The sequence below is a fragment of the Globicephala melas genome, chromosome 8 (assembly GCF_963455315.2).
Source record: "Globicephala melas chromosome 8, mGloMel1.2, whole genome shotgun sequence".
NCBI lineage: Eukaryota > Metazoa > Chordata > Mammalia > Artiodactyla > Delphinidae > Globicephala > Globicephala melas.
The window spans coordinates 79,572,159-79,591,537 of NC_083321.1; the positions used below are offsets into that span (position 1 = coordinate 79,572,159).

Below are 19,379 nucleotides of genomic sequence, written 5' to 3' on the forward strand. Positions count from 1 at the left end.
TCCTCGTAGGATTTAAAATTCAAGGTGGGCAATTATACAGTGAGATAACACAGACAGACAGGAAAAATTCTAGGTGAAAATCTTAAATAGTATGATGGTGATTCGTGGGGAAAAAAAAAAATCAGTGATTGCACAGTTTCTCAAAGAGTCTTATTGTTGACATTTATCAAATTAAAATGCCTGCCAGATATTATATAGTATAAACTACTGTTTCATCTATAGAATGTAATCAATATAGTAAAAGTATACACATAGTCAATGTGCTTTTTTTTTGACTTTTCAAAAACATTTTTAAAAAATTTACAATCTTTTCTATTGGGGTAAAATTCATATAGCATAAAATTAACCATTTTTAACAGAATGATTCAATGGCAATTAGTACAGTCACAATGTGGTGCAACCACCACCTCTATCCAGTTCCAAAACAGTTTCATTGCTCTGAAAGGAAAGCCTGTACACATTAAGTAGTTGTTCTACCTTCCCCCCTCCTCCTAGCCTCTGGCAACCACCAATCCATGTTTTGTCTCTATGGACTTTCGTATTCTGGATATTTCATTTAAATAGAATCATACAATGTGTAACGTTTTGTGTCTGGCTTCATTCACTTAGCATAACGTTCTCAAGGCTCATCTACCTTGAAGCATGTATCAGTACTTCACTTCTTTTTATGTCAGAAGCCTATAATTACATTATAATTACAATGTTAATTCAAAGCATGGCATGGAGCTGCCTCTCAGTTCTGAGTGCCAACAATAAGCAGAACCCAACAGAAATCCAGCAAAACCTACCTTATCTTGATTACTACAAGTCTTAAGGAAAGAAGAGCAAAAAAGAGCTTATTTTATTAATTTTACTATCAAGAATCATTCATGAAACTGAAGATGTTACTGTTAGAAAGTCCTTTCTTTACTTGACAGTTAGATCTTTACTAATGAGACATGATAAATACTCATTAATTATCAATTAACTGGAAGCTTTGGAATTCCCTAGCTAGTATGTAGAAGGTGCCCAGTAAATGGCTGTTGAGTAAATTGAAGTAGGAATCAAAGAGAATACGTGGGGGATTTTGGTGTTTGTTTATTTGTTTGTTCTTTTCTATCCAACTAGGGCTAATGCAAGGTGGTTGACATGAGCAAGCAGAGGGAGTTGTTTCTTTTCCTGGTGTCAGTCACATTAATTCTCAAAGTTATCATGAACCTGCTTCTAAACTGGTAGACTGATCCACATCAGGGCTGGTGGGACAGGTTGCTTTTGCATGAAGTGTCCTGAGTAGGCTATAGAAAGGGTCAGAGAGGATCTTTCTTCTTCCTTTTTTAATCTCCATCTCTATCCTGTGGGATCTTCATTTGAACTATCTTTAGCACAGAATTTCTATATTTTATTCACTGTCAGAGACACAGTGAAGTAACTTATGAGATAGAATATTGTTCTTAACTGTGATTTTCCACACTATGATTTTAAGTCATACATTTTCTGCTATTTGCTTTATATGCTTATGATTTAATTGAATGAATAATTTCTTATTATGAGATGTGGAATAGTGAACTCCTTTTAAGAACCTCAGCCCATTGAATTGAAGTAAGATAGCAACTAACTTGAGTTCTTAATGATACCTTTGAGGGGGAAAAAAAGGGCCCTTTTTGTATTGTAAAAGTTTCAGAAAGAATACTAAGAAGTTGAGAGTGCATTTACAATGTATAGGTTTTCCTCCAAGGAGACATTATTTTGCTCTCTCTTGTACTTTAGTTAGGCAAAAACACTACGCAAAATAACTGAAATTTAACTCTTTGTTTGTGTCTGTCTTTCAAATATCTGTATTTTAAAAACTGTGGCCATTTTATTTACTCACTTAAGTGAGTTGATAAGTCATTCCTGCTAAAATTAATAGTTGCCCAGAAAGCTTTTAGAATATAATCAACTTATTACAAAAATGCTCCAGATCGGTATACTATTCCTATGGAAATGTGTTAAATAGCTATAATAGGTACAAACTGCAGATAAATTATTTGCATCCTTTAATGAAATTGCAGTCAATCTGTAAAACCAATTGCATCCACAGAAAAATGAACTTTTGAACCACATCAGTTATTTAGAATATAGTTTGTAATGGTTGATACAGAACAAGAAGCACATATATTCAACAGAGAAGGATTTATAAACACTTGCATAATCCAGAGAAATCAAATCAGATATTATTCTGAGACACAAAACAACACATGCTCAGTATAAGATTTGATGAATCTATAAAATTGCTTGGAACAATGCCCCATTCATTGGAAGCTTCCAAATTGCAGGACAGTCTTGGTTATGATGGTACTTTGCCACATCACAGAGATAAAAGAGATCTACAGTATAGCACGAGGCAGAACGTGTAATGCCTCTACATTTATCAAGGTAAATGATACGTGAATTACAGAAGAAGAAAAAGAGGCCAGCAAAAGGAGGCATAGTACTTTTCATGAGATCAACTTGCTGGAAGCCTACAAGACGCACCATTCCAACACAATACTATCAGACAAACAGGTAGTCTCCAGAGAGCTCTAGATCAAATACTGCAGCAGCAAAGACTGCCATACATGGATTACATGTTTACTTCATAAATGGGTTTTACTATTGGGAAATGATTTCTGGGAAGGAGGAAGAAAACTTCATGTTTCTGAGAAATAAAGTTCTGGTAAAATGATAGCTGCTTATTTCCATGATATACTTCATAGTTTGGTTGTCCAATGTTCTCATCCACACATACACTCTTGACCTTTACCAGTGGTGTTGTTTTAACTTCTTAGTTCTGCCTGATGTTGGTCAAAAGTGGTTAAACAATCTATTTTCCCCATTAAATATGTGATAATTTAAAAGAAATAGGGCATCCATAACAAGAAAGTAAGCAAAAGTCTTGAGCAGGCAACGTAAACACATATATGAGAAATGGATAAAAACCATATTCAATCATATTAGAAATAAATTAAACACATGGGCAATGAGGTATCATTTGTAACATCAGAGTGGCAAAGTCTTTGGGTAAGGCACTTAGAGTAGAAATGGAGAAGCAAGACTAAAATGGTGAGGAATAAATAGGAGAGGAGAAAGTAATGACGGCAAATGTAGAGAATGTTTTCAAATTGTTTGGTTGCAGAGGAAGAGTGCCTGCTAGAGGGGAATAGAAGGGCAAAGGGAGAGTCTTTATTTGTTTTTAGATGGGAGATACAGGAATAAGTTAAAATGCAGAAGGAAGCCACCAGTAGTGGTGAAACATAGAAGATTCAGAAGTGGTACCTGAGTGAGAATACTGGAGAGGAAGAGATGACAAAGAAGGTAAGGGGGAGGGATATGCCTTAGGCAAGAGAGGGGCCAGGCCAGGTACAGTAAGTACCTTAACATTCCTAAGCCCAATTTCTTAACTTTAAATTAAGAATGACAATATCTATCACTTAGAAAACATTATGCAAACAGCATCTGACATAAAAAAGTTTACTTTAATAAAAAAAATTTAATACAAACACTACCTGGTTACTACCAGTGGCTTTTATGCGAATGTCGTATATATTCAAAAGCAAATTTTCTGGCAGGGAAAAGGACATGTTACTAGATTGTAACACAAAACAGCAATTCATTTCAAAGAATTCATTACAAGGAATTAACAATTATAACATTATTTAACATATAAATAACATTTATATTTATATATACACAGCATATGCTATTTATATAGTGTGTATACACACACACACACACACACACACACACACACACAAACAAAAACAAAAACAAAAAACAGCCTGGCAAGCAGAGTAGATTCAGCAGCAGGTATTTATCAGGAAGAATGTAGATGTTAGAGTACACAGGCATGGATTTGAATTCTGGCCCAGTTTGAATTCTGGTCAGTTTCTAGCTCTTTCTTATTCATTGCTGTATGTTTGACATCTAGTGTAGTGGCTGACTTAATAAATATTGTTGAAGGGATAAATGAATAAAGTTTCTTGACTCCTTGAGCTTTGGCCACCTTATCTGTAAACAGAACTAATAATACTTCTAACTCAAGTGTGATACAAGGAACAGAAATAACATATTAAAACATATTAAAGTAGTAATACAGTGCCCGGCACATAACTGAAGCTATATGGTAAATATCAATCGTTAGTAATAATAGTAAAAAAAAATATTATTTGAAGAATTAACAGAAAGGTTTAATGAATCAGAACTTTACTATTAAAATTTGAAATACACCATTAATGTGATTAAAATATTTTTTAAACTTTTCCAGAAATTTTACCAAAGTGATATAACAGATATTAATATGTTATTTCCTCACTTTGAGTCCTTTGGAGGTGCCAACTACAGTGATCCAATGTGCTACAGAAATTACTACTGAAGCACAAGAATAATAGCACTGTTGCCATAGAAATGGCATTTCTCTCCTTTGTGCTCTTCATTTGGACGTGCTTCCTTCATGAGAGAAAACACACACACACACTGAGAGTAACTTCTATTTTTTTATTTATTTACTTTTATTTATTTATTTATTTATTACATGTTGTTTTAAAACAACATGCCTTTAGGTTTGACATAAATACACTGCCATGTGTAAAATAGATAGCTAGTGTGAACCTGCTGTGTAGCACAGGGAGCTCAGCTTGGTGCTCTGTGATGACCTAGGTGGGGGGAGGGGGAAGGGAGGAGGGAGGTTCAAGGGGGTGGGGATATCGGTATATATATATAGCTGATTCACTTCATTTTACAGCAGAAACTAACACAACATTGTAATGCAATTTTATTCCAATTAAAAAAATGCCTAATAAAAAGCTAAAATCAACAAGCAGACCCAGATAATTCACCCAACCTCCAAGTTAAAAGATTATAATATGATATATAATTGGTAAAAACCCACTTATCTCAAAACTGATTATTGTTTTTACCTACATAAATCTATCAAATAATAAAGATTTTTAAAATGTAGAATGGAAAAGAGGGATGAAGTAATCAATGTACATCTCAGATTATCTACAAATATGAACCCATCATATGTCCCAGTTGTGTCTTTTCTATATTCTTTTTTCTTTTTCCCTGCCCTGCACTGTTCAAGTCCTAACTCACAGTGGCTGTGAATGTGACTTATTTGGAAATAGGGTCTTTGCAGATGTAATTAAGTTAAAGATCTTTGGATTCAGGGTGAGCCCTGAGTTTAATGACTGGCATCCTTATAAGAGTAAGGAGAGGAAAATTTGGGACACAGAGACACAGAGGGGAAGTCCACTTGAGAACACAGACAGTCATCGGAGTGATGCAGCTACAAGCTCAGGAGCTCCAAGGGCTGTGCAATCCCCAGAAGCCTGGAGAGAGGCATGGAGCAGATTCTCCCACACAGACTCTGAAAGGAACAACCCTGAGGACACCTTGCTTTCAGACTTTTGCCCTCCACAGAGAATAAATTTCTGTTGTTTTAAGCCACCAAATTTGTGGTAATTTGTTACAACAGACCTAGGAAACTAACACAGCATTTAACAAGGTAAGGAAAGTGAAGGAAACTGACTTTTATTGAGCACTGACTATGCACCAAAAGCCACACTGTTTTGCATTTAATCTCATTTAATCTCACAAAATCCTGGAGAGAAAAAAATTGTTCCCTCTACAGGGGGAGAATTGACAGCTCAGAGAAGTGACTTTCTCTAATATTATTACCACTCTTAGATTCTAACAGAACACTAGTTCTAATTAATTATGGATTAGAGTAAAACATATTTTTCAGTGGTATTACAACTATTATAAACTTTAGTAAAAATATTTTTCCTCTATAACATGACAGCTGCTTCTAAGAAAACTCACCCAAATTACAGTTTAAAACAATTATTTCTTTCCATATTTATATATATTTTTATTTTTAATAGATCTTTATTGGAGTATAATTGCTTCACAATACTGTGTTAGTTTCTGTTGCACAACAAAGCGAATCAGCCATATGCATACACATGTCCCCATATCCCCTCCCTCTTGAGCCTCCCTCCCACCCTCCCTATCCCACCCCTCTAGGTCATCACAAAGCACTGAGCCAATCTCCCTGTGCTATGCTGCTGCTTCCCACCAGCCAACTATTTTACATTCGGTAGTGTATATATGTTGATTTTAATAAAAAGTTTAAAACTATTATTTAATACAAAAGTCAACTTCATTTTTTATGTACTACTAATAAAAATTTGAAATAATATGTACTACTAATAAAAATCAAATTTTAAATTGTTCAATATTATCAAAAACAAAATTCTTATGGATGAATCTAACAAAATATGTGTAAGATTTGTATGCAGAAAACTATACAACATTGATAAGAAAAATTAAATACTGGAAGATCCAATATTGTTAAGATGTCAATTCCTCATAATTTAATATACGGAATTAAAGTAATTCCACTCTAAATCCAGCAGGAATTTTTTTGTGGGTAAAACTTGACAATCTGATTCTACAATTTATACATAAAACAAAGGGCCTAAAATAGCTAAAACGAATTTGCAAAAGAAAAAAGTTGGAAGTCTCACAATACTTGATTTCAAGCCTTACTGCAAAGCTGCAGTAATCAACATGATTTGGTTTAGCACATAGACAGTCATATACATCCATAGACACGATAGGGAGTCCAGAAATAGATCCTTACATATATGGTCAGTTGATTTTCAACAAAGATGTCAAAGTGATCCAATGCAGAAACACCTGTCTTTTCAATAAATGGTACTGGAACAATAAGGCATCCATACACACACACACAAGTGGATCACAGATCTTAATGTAAAGCCTTTAAAACTTCTAGGAGAAAATTTTTGTGACAAAGATTAGGCAAAGATTTCTTAGGTAGGACGCAAAAAGCATGAACCATAAAACAAAATAAAATTGATAAATTTGGCCTCATCAAAATTAAAAACTCTTTAAAAAATGATTTAAGAAACCAAAAAGATAAACTTCAGACAGGGAGAAATTATTTGTAAAATATATATCTGATAAATATTCAATTATATATATATTAAAACTTTTACTAATAATGAGAAAAACAACCCATTAAAAAATGGGCACTAGATTTGAAGAGACAGTTCACTACAGAGGTATGAGTGTTACGCGAGAACATGGAAAGATGCTCAATATCATTAGTCATTAGGGAAATGAAAATGAAAACCACAATAAGATATCAAGACACATCTACTAAAATGACTAAGATTATACAACAACGTCAACAGCTGACAACACTGAATGCTGGCAAAGATGTAGAACATCTAGAACTCTGATACACAATGGAGCAGCCACCGTGGAAAATGGTTTGGAGTTTCATATAAAGTTAAACATATACTCACCATACTAGTAGATACTTATGCCAAATAAATGACATCACAGATCTGTACACAAATGTTCACAGTAGTTTTATCCATAGCAGCCAAAAGCTGGAAACACCCACATGCCTATTGGCATTTAGATATACACACCAATTATAGAATTTCCAAACAATGGAGAACCACTCAGCAATAAAAATGAATGAACTACGGATACATGCAAGAACATGGATAATCTGCAAAGCATATGCTACGTGAAAGAATCCAGACACACAAGGCTAAAAATGCTCCATGACTCCATTTATATGATATTCATGAAAAGGCAAACTACAGAGACAGAAAACAAATCAGAAACTGCCAGAACATGGGGTTGGGGGAGGGAATTGACTACAGAGAAGCATCAGAGAATGTTTTCAGGTGACAAGGTCCATATCTTGATTGTGGTGATGGCTACACAACTGTTTACATTTGTCAAAACTCGACCCATACACCTAAAACTGGTGAATTTTACTATGTGTAAATTATACCTCAATAACTCTGCCTAAAAAATTATTTCACTGGCAAAGAGGAGGGTTTGGAATTAGGGAGTTTCAGAGTAGCTATACAATAGCACTTGTTCTTCTGAGGCTTTATTAACACAGGTGTGTTCTGCAAAAACTCTGACATTCCGAAGCAGATACAAATCCTAAACATTCCCAAACAAATAAAATCTATGTATGTATCTTTTACAAAAAAAATAAAGACTTTTTAAAAATAACTGTCAGCACTGTCATCACCATGCCATTCTTAAATATCCTGTTTTGATAAACTAAGCACAAAGTACAAGTGAAACGCCCCCTCCCAGGTAAAAATAGCCTATAAAGTTTTAGTTCAGCTTTGTGATGGTATTATTATAAGATCTAGTTAATTCAAACCTAATTCTATTAATCTAGTTAATTCAAATCTAGTTCTCTAACTCAGTTACTGAGCTTTTCCAATTTACATGGTAAACATTCTCACTTTAGAGCAGTTTCTCATATGCTATTGCATTTTTGTTGTTGTTGTTGTTCTTCTGAGACCTTGTCTGCCTAAGGAACTACAACTAATCCCTCAAGATGGCTCCAGCAGCCTTCCTCCCTGAGCCCTCTGCTGCTGTGTCAGGCTGATTCACCAGTCTCTCCCCTGAGCTCTAGGGCATCTAGTCTGTTTCCAGGATAGCACCCCTTTGACATTTTATTTGTCTCTTCTACTAAAATGATTAGTAGGGATTCTAGTTTACATATCTTTATTAGGCCAACTCTTAGCAAAGTGTCTAACATCTAGAAGGTGCTAAATACAAGTATGCTTTGAAAATACATCCTATCTTGAACGTCAGTTGTCATTTCACTGTATGGGAGATTTAGCCCCTGCAAGAGACTGGCCTAAATGGACCATAGCCCACGGAGGGATTTCAGAATGAAATGGCATTTGAAGGACAACAGACTAAATTTTAATTTGATTTTGCTTGCCTGCTATTTGTTTCTGCTTCATAAAGACATGTGTCATCCCTAAAGACCTACTAATGGGGGGTTACATCAGAAACATGCAGTGTTAGAGCTGCAAAGGATTATACAGATCCACTACATTATGAACCACATTCTGACTGTGTTCTGGCATCTTCACTTGTAGATCTGGGTTTTGCCCAGGTCAGCAACCATCAAGGCCCCAGATGTCCAGTTGCACTTGGGTGTAACTGTACCTTTCAGACCTTGCACACGTAGACTGACAGCATTCTGACCCATGTGGCTTCCTCCTACCTAGGCCAGGTTTCATCATCTCCTATAGACCAGGTAGGCATGGTCCTTTGGGCCACATGGCTGGCCTAGAAGCCTGGAAGAGTACAGTCCTGTTACACTGGGCCTGGGTCCCCATCTGGGTGGGATGAGTGGGGAGAGGTATCACTACTCTCTCATTACTTACTATTCTTCCCAGCAGGGCTGGGAAGGGCTGAAAGACTGCCTCTGAGTTGCTAATTCAGACCTAATTATACTGCCCATGGTAAAATTCTGCAGAGGTAGGCCACAAAGGGGAATTCTGACCGGCTCACTAGTAGAAATTCCTATATACACCTCTGCATGTCCAGCTTATTAGCAGAGCAATAAATGCTAAATATTTAGTTATTAGGTGAATGAACAAACCTATTATGTGCCATATCTGTTTCAGGAACTACATTTCCCATATGGCATATTTGCAAGTGTATTCTTGATACATTTTAAATTAAGTTTCTCTGGTGTTTTTTTTTTTTTTTTCAAATTTTAGTGTCATTTTATTTAATAATTTTTTAAACATGTTTATTGGAATATAATTGCTTTACAATGGTGTGTTAGTTTCTGCTGTATAACAAAGCGAGTCAGCTATACATATACATATATCCCTATATCTCCTCCCTCTTGCTTCTCCTCCCCACCCTCCCTATCCCACCCCTCTAGGTGGACACAAAGCACCGAGCTAATCTCCCTGTGCTATGCGGCTGCCTCCCACTAGCTATCTATTTTACATCTGGAAGTGAGAGAGTGGCATGGACATATATACACTCTCTGGTGTTTTTATTGTTTCAAGTAATTACAACTTAAAAACTAGCATGCCAAACCAAGATCAGTAGGTACTGTCCTCTTTTGTTTTCTGTTCACATTCTTTGTTGTGCTTCACAGAACAGTTCCTAATTGAGATACCATCCCCTCTAATCAAAGCTAAGCTTTTCACATATATACAATGGAATATTACTCAGACATTAAAAAGAATGGAATAATGCCATTTGCAGCAACATGGATGGACCTGGAGATTATCATATGAAGTAAAGTAAGTCAGACAGAGAAAGACAAATATCATATGATATTGCTTATATGCAGAATCTTAAAGAAAAATGATACAAATGAACTTATTTACAAAACAGAAACAGACTCACAGACTTAGAGAATGAACTTATGGTTATCAGCAGGGAAGGGTGTGGAGGAGGGAAAGACTGGAAGTTTGGGATTGACATGTACACACTACTGTATTTAAAATAAAATGCCTTTCTATGATAAATAAATAAATAAATAAGTAGATAGATACAAAGCTAAGTTTTTCTAAGGCAGGGGAGGTGCAGGTGGGGAAGCTCTTCAGTGACATTTTGTTGGACCTGAAGGATACTGGTTAGCAACTGCTGACTCCATCCCCAGCAGTTCCCAGACAGCTCCCAATGTTTTCTCTGTCACTCGGAAACAAATACCTTCAACCAGCATTCCAGTTAAAGCCTTGGGCCAGTTCTTCTTGTGATGTTTCTCATCCCTGTTGTTCTTCTTGGCCACAAGAAAGGCAAACTCTCCTCCTGTTCCTTCCTAATTTGTCCTCTGGTCTGGCTCTGTGCGTCTTGTCTCCCTGACTCCATCTAATAAAGATTTTTCTGAATTCAAATAAAGTATGTGAAAATGAATAATCAGTGTTATCAACCTGATATGTAATAGCCCATTTAAGTTTTGAATTAAATTATGTTTTTCTGGTTAGATGAAAAAAATATCCAGGTGGCAGCTCAACACCTCAGAATACCTTAGAAATAATTACTTATATTAATTAAATATGCTTATCCACACTTAAATCCTCAATTTACTATAGCTCCAAACCAGCTGAGAATTGACATAAAAAGAGAACAGATTATTGTGTTACTACCAATATCTTCTTAATAACTGCAATTAAAAAATAGTAAATTCATACCTATTTCCTGGGGACAAGGGGGCATGTTTGAAAAATCATGTTAAGGGGAGAAAATAAAAATGTCTTCAATCAGATTAATCATTATTATCCACAACATATATGCTAATGAACTTGCTGATCACATACACAGCTTTCTCTAGAGATACAAATATAGAGTATCTGTCAGGGCTATTAATTTTTTCTCCCACATATTCTCATCAAAGTTTGTGAACATCTGTCATCTCTGAACCAAAAAACAGAACAAAACAAAACGCTCTCATTTCAAACCTCCATGTTTTGGGTTATATAAATACTTTATGAGGAGCTTCCCCTGAGATCCAGCAAACTAGGGCAACTGCCCCAGGCTCCAAGCTTTGAAAAGGACTAATAGACATCTACTCAATTATGCTGCTAAATATTATAGAATGAGGGTGAAGGGTAGCAGCCAATAAGGAAGGTAATTTTCTCCTGAAGCAAAAGATCTTGAGGCCTTTCTATAAGTACACACTCAGGAAACAGACTCCAGCATCATCACCAGCATTAACTAAAACAGGATGCTTCTCAGTAAGTCCTTTAATGATTTGTCTTACCTTCTATGCTGTTTTAGATCTGTGTGCATGTGCGTGTGCATGTGTGTGTGTGACAGAGAGAGAGAGAGACAGAGAGAGACAGAGAGACAGAGAGAGAGAGAGAGAGAGAGAGAGAGAGAGAGAGAGAAAGAGACAGAGAGAAAGAGAAAGTGAGAAAGAGACAGACAGAGACAAAGACAGACAGAGACTTCACTTTGATAAAGAAGCAGAGGAAGAAGAGTAATGACTCCGGGTTCTGCAATAATTAGATATGGGATCCTTGGGAACATTACTAAGTCACAGACTTCTTCATCCTGAAAATTTAAGTGGAATTTTTTTTTTCAATCACTATATCCAACACCACCAAAAATTCTATATTGCCTCAAAGAGCAGAGGATGAGGACAGTGGAGCAACAGTGGAGGGAGGGAGAGGAATGAGGAATGAAGCAGGCAAGTTCAGAAAATGTGGGTAACTTGTTTGGGGCTTTATGGTCAGTGGTAGAGTCTGGATTTGAGCCTAGCTGCTGGGCTTCAAAGCCTCTGAACCTACCCCATGAAGTCCATAAGTCTGTGATTTTCAACATGAAGTCAGTGATAAAAGTACATGTACATTCATAACATCTAAAATACAACTTTCATGGTGAATTTAACTATGTGTTTATAAGATAGAAAATAGAATAGTGTTGTCTTTACAGTGTGTCCTTTCCCACTGAACTCAACAGTACAGAGAGATCACCTAAAGCTGACTATGTTAATGTGTTAGGGTGATTCATCAAATCATCCTGTGAGAAATACCCTGACTGGGGCTACAAGACAGTCCAGTGGAAGTGCTGATGAACATTCTTTAGACAGATGCCTACTGCACCTCAGTATATTAATAATTATATAACTACCCTTTCTGCAAGGCTGGTAGATGCACTCATAATACTCTCAACAGGCAGACACAGAATCAGTTAAGATGCCCGCAAAGTCAACACAGTACATAAACAAGGCAGGACAAGCACTGTTTATAAAGGGGGGATTTTGTTTCCAAGAAAGTACTTTGGATTTTAATAAATTTAGAATATTGTTATATATAAGGAAAAAAAAAAAGCAAAAACAAAACAAAACAAACAGCCATGTTCTGGTCACTCTGCATTTTCACTTTTAATCCTGTAAATGTTACCTCTGTACATTTTATATTCTGATTTTGACTTGAAACTGAGGCAATATATAATTGTTCATTCTGCAAATTAACAAAACCTATATACAAACCTATTAACAAAACCTAATACAAATACAATTACTGGGGCACTATTTTTAGACCTCAAATGTGCATTTCTTTAACTTATGCAGCTTTAACAAACTACTGTTCTCACCTCATGCCTTACTAAAGTTTTAGAATTTTTAGAAAGTTAGCATTAAAAAATTCTTATTATGGAGCATGAGATTCTAAACTACTTATAACTATTTCTCACAAAGAACTGATCAAAGGTAAAGAACTATAAATAAAATAAGAATAGAGTATAAAATTTCTTAAAATGGAATTGGCTTTTAAAAATGTCTCAAAAAATTAACTGGCAATGGAAAATAATTAAGTCAAGTTCAATATGATAGTGATTATTCAAAATGCAACCTCTGTATGAAGCCATTGTTAATGTTGTGTAATTCTTTGTTCCACCTTCTATATCAAAGTTTTGTGGAGAACTACCCTCAAATCATATGAAAGCATAAAGCATTGACTCCACATATTGTACCTTGTATATTTGCTACAACAAAATTTTATTAAAGTCCTGGATATGTTTTATTCTGTCCTGAAGGAACTACAGCATATATTTAATAAATACTGAAGATATGGGGAAAACAAGTCATTTTGACCAGTAAAATAGAATGTAGAAATGCAAAAACATAAATTGTTCTAACGTTCTAAATAAAATATCTGTCTGATAAACTGAAATATTTTAATTTTATTTGGAAAATATGGTATCATATATACAACCTCTCAAACTGATAAAATATAAAGCATGTTTACTGTTGAAACATAAAGAAGCAACAGCAGCATTATCTACTGCAAATGTGGGGAAATGACAAACTTTTGTAGAAGCATGCTGTACCTTCATTATCTTCTAGAACTTTTGATATAACTGAACAAGAATTATCGGGCTTCCCTGGTGGCGCAGTGGTTGAGAGTCTGCCTGCTGATGCAGGAGACACGGGTTCATGCCCCGGTCTGGGAAGATCCCACACGCCGCGGAGCGCCTGGGCCCGTGAGCCATGGCCACTGAGCCTGCGCGTCCGGAGCCTGTGGCCACGGGAGAGGCCACAACAGTGAGAGGCCCGCGTACCGCAAAAAAAAAAAAAAAAAAAAAAAAGAATTATAAGCCATGATTTGTTAAAATCACCAAAAAATCCTTCCTCTGGAGCTCTATAACAAAACCACAAAACAAATTTCAAAAATACTGAAAAAAGACCCAGTTGAATTGAATTGGATGGCATGTTTTGTCACATATAGTTATAGAGGTTAGAAATAATCAGATTCTTCAATGGATAAAGAAGTACTAACAATGCATTTCTTTCAGGAATACATGCTGAGTCTTGTAAAACCTGGAGTGAGCACTTAGTAAAGCCTCTAAGTGAGATGACACAAACACTGTCATAGTAGCTTTCAGACAACTAAAAAGAAATATCCCTTTACACAGTAGGCAATACACTCCTTGAACTAACACCCAGAGATAACACACTATAAAGTATTTGGATAAATTAATACCTGTTTTAGTCTTAAGAGTTCATAAAGGATGCTGAGGGTATTTGGAGCACATTTTAAGCATATATCAGAAGAAAGGGATATAACATTCCTGGCACCACTGTATAAAACTCTGGGCTCAGTGAGCATCACTGACTGATCCCAGACAGAACAGTTTGTAGGTACAAATCATATGATCTAATTCCACTCACCCTTTGAGGATTAGCTCCAATATTCTCCTTTATCGAAGTCTTGAAGTAAAAGTACTTATACTACCAAATACCAGGAGAATTAGGAGAATCTCCAAATACTTTATTTTTTTACTTTTTAAAAACAAATTATTTATTTTTGGCTGCGTTGGGTCTTCGTTGTTGTGCGCAGGCTTTCTCTAGTTGAGGCAAGCAGTGTCTTATTGCGGTGGCTTCTCTTGTTGTGCAGCACAGGCTCTAGGCATGCGGGCTTCAGTAGTTGTGGCAAGTGGGCTCAGTAGTTGTGGCCCACAGGCTCTAGAGCACAGGCTTAGGAGTTGTGGCACACGGGCTTAGTTGCTCCGCGGCATGTGGGATCCTCCTGGACCAGGGATCGAACCCGTGTCCCCTGCAATGGCAGGTGGATTCTTAACCACTGTGCCACCAGGAAAGTCCCTCCAACTACTTTCTATTCCACCCTAAGTTGTATATTATAATTCTTCCCATGGTTATTGAGTACCAAAGATGGGACCGGCACTGTGCTAGGCACTGCTGAGCAAGGGTGAAGGAGGTACAAAGATGACGTATCTCATCTCAAGACTTCGAAGGCAAGGATTATGTCATTTATTTAATCTTCTCTATAGAATATATGATGAATATATATACATGTATTGTAAGTGAAATAAAATGTGTGCATTAGTGCCATTTCAGCTCCCATCATGATATACACAAGTGCAAACACTTCTCTAGAGACAAAAATGTCTTAAACTAAGGGAGTTATTTCCCTTTGTGAACATTCTGGGGAATGTAATTGATTTTTTTTTTTGTTTTCTGAGGCAGGATCAGAAAAGTCCTTGTGGTGGTTCTCAATTACTCATATCTTTGCAAATAGCAGATACCTGCTAAATGTTTAATAGACAGAATAATTGTTCTAACCATATTAAGACAGCCAGTTGAAAAGTATACTAAGTAAATTTTCTTGCTTTATGTATAAAGACAGAAACAAAAGTACTTCAAAATTGAAATTCAGTCAAATTAAATACACACACACACACACACACACACACACACAGGCAAGAACCTTTAAACTTTATTTAAAGTATTACCAAATGTACCATAAGAAATATCCTGTTTTCCCATTACTAAGATACAAGACTAGAAGAAAACAAGGTCAGCCAGGTGCACCGTCTTCTTTAGCAAGCCAGAATAATTCTAAAGAATATTAGATTCAAGTGGAAAAGCATAATTTTAAGATAGTTTGAAGGATAAATGGCCTCTGCTCATGCCCGTGGCCTAACCAGAACTAAATGAATTTCCAGCCTTGAATTTCCTTTCTTTGATCAACGAAAAGATTTTGAATACACCGAGCAGTTCCGCTCATCTGTTATCTGCAGCAGTGGCAAATAAAGAAAACACATTAAACCTGAGTTAATTAAAATGCTTTTGCTTTATTTCTTTGTTTTTTTTAATGGGAATAATGCTAATGAGTTTGCAGGGGAAAGAGAATTATATATGTGAAACTGACACAAAAATTTCAGTTAAGTGAAAGAAATCGTGTGTTATCACACACTTAAATGTTAACACATTAAAGAGTAGGTTTCTTTCCCAAATAATTATTTTTAACCTACGAGATCAGAAAACAGCTAGTTTGATTGTATCACTTCTCTATCTAGAAAACTGGAGCAAGGGCAATAATGGCAACACTGTACCTCTTTAGGTTATCTTGTTAAACCATACCCACACCCTATGTGGTAGAGATCAAAATCTCCATTTCAAAGATTAAGAACAGAATAAGAATTGAACCCAAATCTGCCTGGCTCCGGAGTTTTTGTAACCAACCAACAAACTGCTTTGCATCTGACTATTTTCTACAGGCAGTGGACACATACTTAAGCCCAAATGAGGGAAGACATTTTCATTAAAGTATAATCAAATGCTAATAATTATTTTCTTCTTTTGCTGTGACTACCTCTTCCCCAAGTAGCTTTTATAACTTAGGATTTAAAAAGGTCTCAAGATTTCATTGTGTACAGCCATGCTTTATTTCCAAATTGGGGATGAATCTGTAGTATGATTTAAATATCTCTCTTAAGTTCCCAATACAATGATAATGTAAACATCTGGGGATATTCATAGAGAAGACATTAACTATTCCCAAATTATGATTTCATGAAATGATTGACCTTCAAAAATCTGTGCTTCTGTGCATATTCCAGCAATGACTAGAGGCAGATAGCAGCTAATGCCCATTGGATGCCTCTGGCAAAACCATGTGGCTTTAGCAGGCAGGGACTCTGGGGAAACACCAACCCTACTCACTTATACAAAGTTCCTTCACTCCAAAGTAGAAAATGGCCAAGATTTGGGACCAACTAAAATCACACTCTTCAGTTTAATATTGCTGGTAATCAGTAAATAGCTAGCCCAGCTAATATAGAGTTTCCTCATTTCATATGGTGTTAAATTGTGATTGACCCATATTTACTAATTCATTAAAGATATTGATGAACAATGGGAAAATACAAATTTACATATTTGTGGTGATCTATCACTTTCTAAAGTATTTGTATATAATTTGAAAATTATAAGAGTAGTACAAAGAATATGTGAATGACCTTCACAGAGGTGTTGGCATTTTGACATTTACTTTAGCCTTCCCTCTCTCTTTTCCCTTTTCCCCTTATGCATATGTTGTATTTTTTCCCTAAACTCTCCCAAAGTATGTTGCAGATGTAATGTCCCTTTACTCTTACTTCAATGTGTATTTTCTAAAGGCAAGAAATTCTCTTACATAATCATAGTACAATTTTTAAAATCAAGAAATTGACATTGATACAATACTGTTTTCTAATCTACAGACGTTACAAACCTTACTCAGTTTCCAAGTTGTCCCAATAATGTCTTAAGGAGCAAATGAAAGTCCATGATCATGCACTGCATTCAGCTGTCATGTCACTTTAGCTCCTTTTAATCTGAAATCGTTTCTCAGTCTTTCTCTTTCACGACACTGACTTCCCTGAAGGGTGCAGGCCAATTATTTTGTAGAATAACCATGGATTTTGGTTTGTCTGATGTTTCTTCACAATTATATTCAGTTTGTGCACTTCTGGCAGAAATACCACAGAAGTACTGCTGTGTTCTTTCCGATACATCATTATCAGGAAGCGCATGCTTTCAATTAGACTCACAAATGACAAAGTTGTTTTTTATTGTTGTTAAGGTTGTGTCTGACATGTTTTTCTACTTTAAAATTGTTTTACCTTTTAAAATTAATGAACACGTATCTTATTGAGAGATATTTTAAGACTATGTAAGTGTTCTGTTACTTCTTAAACTTTCACCCATTTCTTTTTAGCATCCATTGATATTTCTTGCCTAAATCAATTATTATTATTACGGCTGACAAATGGTGGTTTTCTAATTCCATCATTCCTTGTACATTTATCAGATGGCTTTCTACTGAAACAAGAGCTTCCCCAGATAGGCTCCTAGGTTATAACTTTAATAGTTACAATTCTCCAAAATCATAATATTCACATTCATATTATCCCAGATTTGACCAATTGGGAGCTCCTTCATGTTCGCCCCTGTGTGCTTTTGACATGTCCCCATCATTCTTTGAATACTTCCTTACCCTTTGGCACACAGGATTTTTCAGGCTAACCTTGGACTTTCCCTGCCTTAGTCCTGGAATCAGCCGTTTCTCCAAGGAGCCCTGGTCCTTTATAGTGGAGAATGGTATATGGAAATCAAGCACTAGGTACCAAGTGTATTCATTCCTAGTATAGTGTCATGGATGCTAGGCCTTCTCAGAGAAACAAGTTAGGACATAGATGTATCCAGTTATTGAACAATTGTATATTCAACCCATTAGTTCACAATGATACCTTAAATACAAGTCTAACACCACAGGTTCATTCTGTTCTTCCTTCTTTCTATATTTGTAACTCCCTTCTCCAACAGTGAGAAACCTGTTTCCCATTATCCACAATATATTTACTTATTTGCTCAATCATATAATGAATATGAAATAGTTTCATAAGGTAAATAAGAACTAATATTTGAGTTTTAAAAAATGTGCGGCAGATGGATTGCATTAATGGCTGCAACCTCTCTTATTCACACTGTTAGTCAGTGCACCCCACATGGCTCTTGCTTTGTGCAATGGGCTAATAGCAAACTTGACACAGTGGAGGCATGGAAAAATGCTTGCCCATTTCCATTTCTTCTTTTGGACTCCTGCTACCAGCATGACAATAAGCCTGGGCTCATCTACAGGAGGAAGAGTTGGGTACTCCCAGGAGAGTTGGTCCTAAACCAGCTAGTCCTAGGCAATCCATCATTTGGCCACAGACACCCTCCTGAGCCACTTAGAACAGTCAACCCAGCCCAGGTCAGTAGAAGCACCCAGCTGACCAGTGATCTTGTGAGAACAATAAGTTACTGTTGTTTTAAGCCTTTAAATTTTGAGATAGTTTGTTTTACAATATTATTGTGGCAATGGACAACTTATATAGAAAATGCCTAAAATTTCCTTTTAATGTTTTCTGGTGTCAAGATTTCAAAAATGCTGTGCTATTCCCAACAGAGGTTTTTAAATGGAACTTGATAATGGGATTATAAAATTTAAACATATAAGTAAGGAACCATAAATATACCTGTGAAGAAAGGCAGATATCAAGACTGATTATAAAGAAGTGTGGTACTAGCTCAGGTATACACAACTAACCAAGGAAGAATAAGTCACAGTGCATTCACAGGAGTCAGTATGAATGAACTAAAGCAACAGGCAGCAATACGGTTGAATCTTAGGAAAATAACATAAAGTGAAATAGCAAGTCCAGAGAGAGTATCCAAAGTGTGATTATAACAAAATTATATAAAAAGGAAAGCAAGGCAATGA

The 19,379-nt window shown here is 36.0% G+C and overlaps 1 protein-coding gene and 1 long non-coding RNA gene across 3 annotated transcripts in view; one reads left to right on the forward strand and one right to left on the reverse strand.

Moving 5' to 3' along the window:
* PDGFD (platelet derived growth factor D) overlaps positions 1-19,379 on the reverse strand; it is a 237,558-nt gene that overhangs the window by 129,734 nt on the left and 88,445 nt on the right. The gene's annotated exons all lie outside the window — the stretch shown is intronic.
* LOC132597775 (uncharacterized) overlaps positions 11,436-19,379 on the forward strand; it is a 44,355-nt gene continuing 36,411 nt past the window's right edge. The window contains exon 1 of the long non-coding RNA XR_009565060.1: positions 11,436-11,561. This is a non-coding gene — a long non-coding RNA (uncharacterized lncRNA). The remainder of the gene's footprint in view (positions 11,562-19,379) is intronic.